We start from the raw sequence: 8,340 nt of genomic DNA, 5'->3' as shown, positions 1-8,340 counted from the left end.
CCAAGAATGCGGTGGGGGGGCCTCCGGCCACCCAGCCACTCCACCCCAGATGATTGCCCCAGTATCAGTAGGCTGGCCTTCAATAAGAGTTAAAGTTTTAAACTGCAGTGTGTCCTTTTCCATCCCTCCTCCCCCACCCCACCCGGCGCTTCCCTCCTCCCCGACCCCTCCCAGGCTACTTTGGCAGTTATCCCCCTAATTGTGTGATGAATTAATAAAGACTGCATGAATGTGAAGTAACAATGACTTTATTGCCTCTGCAAGCGGTGCTTGAAGGAGGGAGGGGAGGGTGGTTAGCTTACAGGGAAGTAGAGTGAACGGGGGGGGGGAGGGTTCATCAAGGAGAAACAAACAGAAGTTTCACACCATAGCCTGGCCAGTCACAAAACTGGTTTTCAAAGCTTCTCTGATGCTCACCGCGCCCTGCTGTACTCTTCTAACCACCCTGGTGTCTGGCTGTGCGTAATCAGCAGCCAGGCGATTTGCCTCAACCTCCCACCCAGCCATAAATGTCTCCCCCTTACTCTCACAGATACTGTAGAGCACACAGCAAGTAGCAACAACAATTGGAATATTGGCTTTGCCAAGGATAACAATAGGCATTTCAACATCCCCAACGGTTATTTTCTGGTCTGAGAAGAAAGTCCCTTCCCCCAGCTTTTGATACAGACCAGAGTTCCTGAAGACGCGAGCATCATGTACCTTTCCCGGCCATCCCACGTTGATGTTAGTGAAACGTCCCTTGTGATCCACCAGGGCTTGCAGCAGCATTGAAAAGTACCCCTTGCGGTTTATGTACTCGGTGGCTTGGTGCTCCGGTGACAAGATAGGGATATGGGTTCCATCTATCGCCCCACCACAGTTTGGGAATCCCATTGCAGCAAAGCCATCCACTATGACCTGCACATTTCCCAGAGTCATTACCCTTGATATCAGCAGGTCTTTGATTGCGTTGGCTACTTGGATCATAGCAGCCCCCACAGTAGATTTGCCCACTCCAAATTGATTCCCGACTGACCGGTAGCCGTCTGGCGTTGCAAGCTTCCACAGGGCTATCGCCACTCACTTCTCAACTGTGAGGGCTGCTCTCATCCTAGTATTCTGGTGCTTCAGGGCAGGGGAAAGCAAGTCACAAAGTTCCATGAAAGTGCCCTTACGCATGTGAAAGTTCCGCAGCCACTGGGAATCATCCCACACCTGCAACACGATGCGGTCTCACCAGTCTGTGCTTGTTTCCCGGGCCCAGAATCGGCGTTCCACGCCATGAACCTGCCCCAGTAACACCATGATTTGCACATTGCTGGGGCCTGTACTTTGTGAGAGGTCTATGTCCATGTCAATTTCCTCATCACTCTCGTCGCCGCACTGCAATCATAGTGCTCATAATTGCCGTGGTGATCTGAGCGGGCTCCATGATCCCAATGCTATGGCGTCTGGGCTGAAAAAAGGTGCGAAACTATTGTCTGACGGAGGGAGAGAGGGGCGAGTGACAACATGGCTTACAGAGAATTAAAATCAACAAAGGTGGCTGTGCATCAGGGAGAAACACAAACAACTGTCACACAGAATGGCCCCCCCAAAGATTGAACTCAAAACCCTGGGTTTAGCAGGCCGTTGATTTCACGGAGGGAGTGGGAAGCAAATGAATACTGAACAAATCTGGTCCATCTATTTTTTACATCTTAAGCTGGCAGCAGACGGTGCAGCATGACTGATAGCCATCGGCATCTTCTGGGTGCTTGGCAGAAAACGCTGTATTACTACTGCTGGCCATCATCGTCAAGACGGTTCAGTAGGACTGCCGGCAGGACTGAGTCTCCAGGAGACAAAACATGTCTGCCCAGGTGCCTCTGATTGAACTCACTGAGGAATATGACGATGATGGATATCAATCCTAATACACCATCCACTGCCAAAAGGCAAGGAGCTGCTGCTGTGTAGCAATGCAGCCCCACGTCTGCCAGCACCCAGATGACATATGGTGACGGTGAGCTGAGCTGAACTGAGCGGGCACCATGCTTGCCGTGGTATGTTGTCTGCACAGGTAACCAAGGTAAAAAGGCGCAAATTGATTGTCTGCTGTTGCTCTGACGGAGGGGGAGGGGCCTGACGACATGTACCCAGAACTCCCCGTGACACTGTTTTGCATCATTCAGGCATTGGGATCTCAACCCAGAATTCCAATGGACGGCGGAGACTGCGGGAACTGTGGGATAGCTACCAACAGTGCAACGCTCCGAAAGTCGACGCTAGCCTCGGGACTGTGGACGCGGTCCGCCAACTTAATGCACTTAGAGCATTTTATGTGGGGACACACACAATCGACTGTATAAAACTGATTTCTATAAAACTGGCTTCTATAACTTCGACCTAATTTCATAGTGTAGACATACCCTTAGACAGTAAATAATCCTCCCTTATCTACTACCATTTAAAGCAACAATTTTCAAGGTAGGTAGCTCAGCTGCATCTTGCTCCCACAGGAGCATTACTTTATATAATGGTGTCAAGTTGCTAAGGATGATGGGTTGGGCTCCTTTAATAGTCCCAACCAATCAGACAGATGCTTATTCTGACTCTTTGAATAGTATCTTTGGCTTGAGGAATTTATTAGCCACACAGTGTGTTTTATCTCATGCTCTTTGCAACATATCATACTGTGCTTTAACATGTCCCCTCTCACTCTCTACAGTAAATAGGCTTCCATTGCTTTGCTGTAAGCATTCATGACATACTCCCATTAGAGATGGGCAATACCTCAAAGAGTTTTCCCATAAATAATCACTTGAATAACAAATTGAATTCACTTTGCCTACATTTGGGCCCATTCTGTGTTTGCTTGTCTGCTACTGTTTTAGCAATCCAGGGTCAGAAAAATAATCTTTCATGGAAAGTGAGTTTTTAAGCTCACTTGTGAGTTTTTGCACCAGAAACATAATCTAAACAGTAGCCCATCCAATTAGGGGACAGTCCATCAAAAACACTCATCTTGAATAGTTTAATAATTTCAAAGAACTCCTCATGAATGACCTGCAGCCCAGGAATTGACCATGGAAATTATTCTGCAAATAGTTGAGAATAGCAAATAACAGAGTCAATTGCAAGCCATTCAGACTCCAGTGGACATTGGATCCAGCCCTTTGTGTCTCTTCCCTCTCACAAGCGGCCCTCTGACCAAACCTGGGGCGGGGGGACTCAATAGCGCACTGGACTGGGGCTCAGTAGACATGGATTCTGTTTCCAGCTCCTCCACTGACCTACTGGATGACCTTGGACAAGTCACTTTGACTCAGTGCCTCAGTTTCCCCATCGGTAAAATGGGGATAATGATCCTGATCTCCTTTGTAAGAAGCTTTGAGAACTACTGGTGAAGAGAACTAGGTATTAGTATGATACTACCATCTGTACTTGAAGTTTCCTCCCCGACCCCATCTGTCCTCACACTCATGCTTTTCAGGCAGCTTGCTGTCAGTAACATCCACCCAGCTCTTCATTCTAGACATTTTGCCTACATTGTAACACAGTAAAGAGGAATAAGATGCAAAAGCAACAATAAGCATCTCTCATGATCTTTCACTGTTGTAACTTTTGTTCTCCAGACACCATCCCTAGTTTATTGATATCACTTGTTAGATGGCCTTCTGTTTAGATTAGAAATGCTTTGGGGCAGGGAGTTTTATATTTAAGCTTTATCTCTCTCTCCCTGCACACTTAGTGTCCTGTGCAAGTGAGAATGATATATGCTTTGCTATTATTTCTATTGTGAGGCCGAGTTAAAGTTTACAGTGTACAACTGAAGACTTTTCTGCACCTTCTCCTGTTTTACTTAGAAGGGTCTTTGGTACCCTGGGAACTATAGACCAGAAAAAGAAAACAAAAGTTCTGTACGTTTCGGAAGAAGCCAAACAAACCAAACCCAACCCCTAAAATGTAGGCATGGCAGCAGGGCCGGCTTTAGGCCAATTCCACCAATTCCCCCGAATTGGGCCCCGCGCCTAAGAGGGCCCCGCGCCCAGTGGCAGGGCCGCTGGGGGGGAGGGGAGAAAGAAGTGGCCAAGAATCCCTTCCCTGGCTAGAGACTCCTTTTTAATTTTGACTCACCCGGTGGTGCTCCGGGTCTTCGGCGGCACTTCGGCAGCGGGTCCTTCACTCGCTCCGGGTCTTCGGCAGCAGGTCCTTCAGTGCCGCCGAAGACCCGGAGCGAGTGAAGGACCCACCGCCGAAGACTAGGAGCGCCCACGTGTTTTTTTACGTGGGTTTTTTTTTTAGTCATCCCTGCCGGGGCCCCATCGAAACTGTTTGAATCGGGCCCCGCACTTCCTAAAGCCGGCCCTGCATGGCAGGATGAGCAAACATAGTCGCATAGAACTTCCCGCAAAACGTGTTTTCCTATTCCACTCCTTAAAAGCATCCCACCACTGTATCCTGGTGAAAGACCATTTCACTCAGGCCTGGTCTACACTAACCCCCCAATTCGAACTAAGGTACGCAACTTCAGCTATGTGAATAACGTAGCTGAAGTCAACGTACCTTAGTTCGAACTTACCGCGGTCCAGACGCAGCAGGCAGGCTCCCCCGTTGACTCCGCGTACTCCTCGCGGTGAGCAGGATTACCGGAGTCGACGGGGAGCACTTCTGAGTTCGATTTATCACGTCCAGACAAGACGCGATAAATCAAACCCAGAAGTTCAATTGCCAGCCGCCGAACCAGCACGTAAGTATAGACAAGCCCTTAGACACTAAAAACAGGTTGGAATCACAGCCAGAGCAAAGCTACAGTAGCAACAGGACAACTTTTTTCAACCATATGCTCCCACTCCTAAATCAAATGCTTCAACTGCACCATCTTACTCATCCTTCCTCAGGCTACCCTGTGAGCAAAGAGAAACAGAAAAAAATCACCAGAAACTGAAAGGGAAGCCAAGTGTGAAGTATGGGGTAATGCAACACCCACCTCCTTGAAAGGCAAACTTCAAAGAGCAGCTTTACAAAACAGCCATGAAAATTAACCAGCCCAGACGCACACAAAAACCTACTCTGCCACCCTTTATCAATGTATTACAGTAAAGAAGAAACTAGTGACACTTTACTCACCCCATCCAAAAAGACATTATTCTCCCCTTGTTATTGTAGGGCTGGGATAAGCAGATGACAAACAGGGAAGCAAACAAATCAAAGGTCAGGATCCAGATTTGTGAAAAACATCACATAAAAGCAACTATATGTTTACTCAGTGTGTGTACAGGTCCTCGCACAATGGGACCCTGACTTGATTGGCATCTCAGTGCTACTACAAAATAAATGTTTATTATTAATAAAAATGTGAGGGTCCAAAATAATATGAAAGCCAGAGGTGCTGTAAGTTGGGTGAGTCTATCAGGAAAGGAAGTGTTTGACCCTATAGTCTCTGTAAGCAAACTAACTCCCCAAACACCAGAACTGACTCTCAGAGAATGTCCTATAGACTATATGAAGAGAGGTATGCTAGAGTGCCACTCAGAAATTAGCCTTGAAGTAGCAATACTAGCAGTTCATTTTTTGAGCACCTGAGAAGTGAGATACTGAGAACTACTCCTTATTTTAAAATTAATATTCAGCCATTACCAAGTCTCGAGGCAGTTATAACAGAGCAGACTGACCAACACCAAGCAACGGTAACGCCTCCAAAACACCAGCTCAATGCATCACATGCTTTGTGGGCAAAAAAGCCTAAGTTAATGAGCCTTGGAGTCAGTCAGCAAACAATGGCTGTTTCAGGCCAAAAGGAAGGGGTTAATTCCAGAGAGGAAGGCCCGCTAGTGAGAATGGACACCAGAACAAGGACAAGAGTGCTAATCTAAATTAGAAAAAGGGCCACAGCTGAATAACTGTCAGGGGACGTGTGTCATTTGGAAAAGTCACTCTAAGGTAGCAATGGCCCAAACTAAACTATATATTACAGTCACCACCTTCAATTGTCCCCAGAAGGGAAATGGGAGCCATTGCAGAGAGTAGAAGCAATATTCTTTTTACAGCTAACACTGATGAACAATTTGGCAGTCATGTTTTGAACCAGCAGAAAACGCTGAAGAGGACTAACCACATTAAGGTCACCGCAGCTACCTAGACATTTGTGAATTCCCCACCCAGGATGACAAACCATTACCACTCGGTAAAATGCAGATGAAAAGTGTTGCTTCTAGACATCAGTACCTCTTGATAATCCTGGATCAGTAAAGAGTCCCAAAGTATCCCAGATGGCTAACCTCATGGATAAACATACCCACTCAAAGCTAGGCTCAGAAACCAATCAAGCCACACACTCTAAAGAGAAGCAGGATGCTCTGCAGAGAATCAACCATTAGGATATATTCTTCTTTCAATTTACCCAAATCATAAAATAAAGGTGGGAGTTAGGGATATTGGAAACAGTTTGTACATAAAGGCAACAAAGTTGTCCAAGCAGGAAAGGTTTTAATATTACCTCAGACCAAGTCTGCCACTAAAACTCCTAAAGAAGGTGAAAGGTGATGATGGTTTGAATAACCTGACAGGCCAAGGCAATTAAATTCAGCTTTCCCAGTTCTGACCCCTTATTTCCAGTACTGCTCTACCCATCATCAGCTCTTCCCTTCTCCAGGATTGTATTTGTTAGCATAAACAAAGGCAACCAGATAAGCATGCTGCTGTTACCAGAGAAACAAAACATCCATGTTGCACATTTTGAAGTTGCTGCTGCCATACCCAGCCACCCAAAGGGTGTACACTCAGTCTATGGTTTCTTGATACAAACACAAAATAGATGACAGATGTGGGAAATGCTTCAAAGCAGAGCCATATTTCTAGAACATTATGAGCAGGCACCTTTCCCAACCTGTACCTACCCCATGGTCCACAAGTCCAAACTCACTCCTTTCCAGGATTTGGCTTTGTTAGCCAAAGAATTCAACAATCTGGGGATAAAGTTTAGCTCAATCCTTCTCTCCCAGTTTACTAGCATTCCTTTCTCAATACTGCTCAAGCCCCAACCTAGATCCTCTTTCCCCCGTCCATTATATCCAGGTGAGATAACAAGGCATTTGTACCAATGAATCAGTAAAACCTACCTTAACCCTTTCCCAGCAGTATCAACACCTACTAATGGAGTGCAAGGTTTCAGGCAAATGTTGCCCACCTGCTATCCAAGTCAATTCCTAAAGTTTCTTACTTTAATAAAAAGGATAACCTCTAACCTTTGCCTATTCCATAGTATCTCTCTCTCTCTCACACACACACAAATTACCTTCCAATTTTATGTAAGAAAAAATAAGTTAGTTCTATTTGGAGCTAGGTTCTTTTTTGTTAAATTGTATACTTAGCCTTGGAGATAATGAAATAATTCTGGATACAAAATAAAGTTTTATCAAATATTGAATTTCTCCCTGAGGGTTTTCTGGCCAAAACCTTAATTCCAAAAAAGTATCCCTCCAATGCAAGTATCATTGATATGGAACTGAATAAGGCTCTCACTGGGCCATCTGTAGTACTGACCTTATACCCAAGCACTTACTATATTATAGCTACATTCTATCACCCTCAAAAAGTACTTTGCTCGCTTGCTGCGTGAGCTAGCTAGTAATGCCCTCAGAGAAGGCATTCCAATATGTTGTCTTAAACCACAGATTAATTAAAGTGGCACTGAAGTGGGACAGAACATGAGCAGTATCCTCACAGAAATGAACACTCTCTTTCTCTCCCAGATCAAGAGATCAGCTGAGAAACTTTAGATACATTACTGGCAGATGTGGACACACCTTTTGACTTTAGGGTGTCTATAGATCAGAGCCTCTCAAGACACACATACTTCCCCTACAAACACTTGTGACCAGGAGACTCTAGGTTAAATTCATTGGCTTATCCAGGTGCAACTTCATGGACTTCGGCAGTTATGTCCACCTACACTAGCTGTGAATTTTACTCTGCTTCAAGTCTCCATTACCATTTGAGATTTCCTTTTCCACTGGTTGATACTTGGCCTCCTCCCACCCTCACTCCCATTGAGTGAAGCAGCATCTGCCTTGCAGGAGTAGTCCTTAAGAGGCCCCAGTTCCTGAAGAAGGCACTGGCAGAGTACCTTGCCCCAAACAGCACCCTGGCATAATTGGGACAAATCTGCTAGAACTTCTCATTATAGAGAGCACAACTGATGCCAGTGGAATGAAATCAAACGGTTGAACCAAATGGACTACAGGAGCCATAGGGAAGAAAGGATGGAGTATCAAGAGGAAAAGGTCCAGGGAAGGAGATAGGAGGTTGGCTAAGGTGCCAAAGCATCACAGAGTATAAATGTAGAAGAAGAGAGGGCTCTTTGCCTATGAGGAA

The sequence above is a fragment of the Malaclemys terrapin genome, chromosome 1 (assembly GCF_027887155.1).
Source record: "Malaclemys terrapin pileata isolate rMalTer1 chromosome 1, rMalTer1.hap1, whole genome shotgun sequence".
NCBI lineage: Eukaryota > Metazoa > Chordata > Testudines > Emydidae > Malaclemys > Malaclemys terrapin.
Note: the sequence above shows the minus strand (reverse complement) of the source record.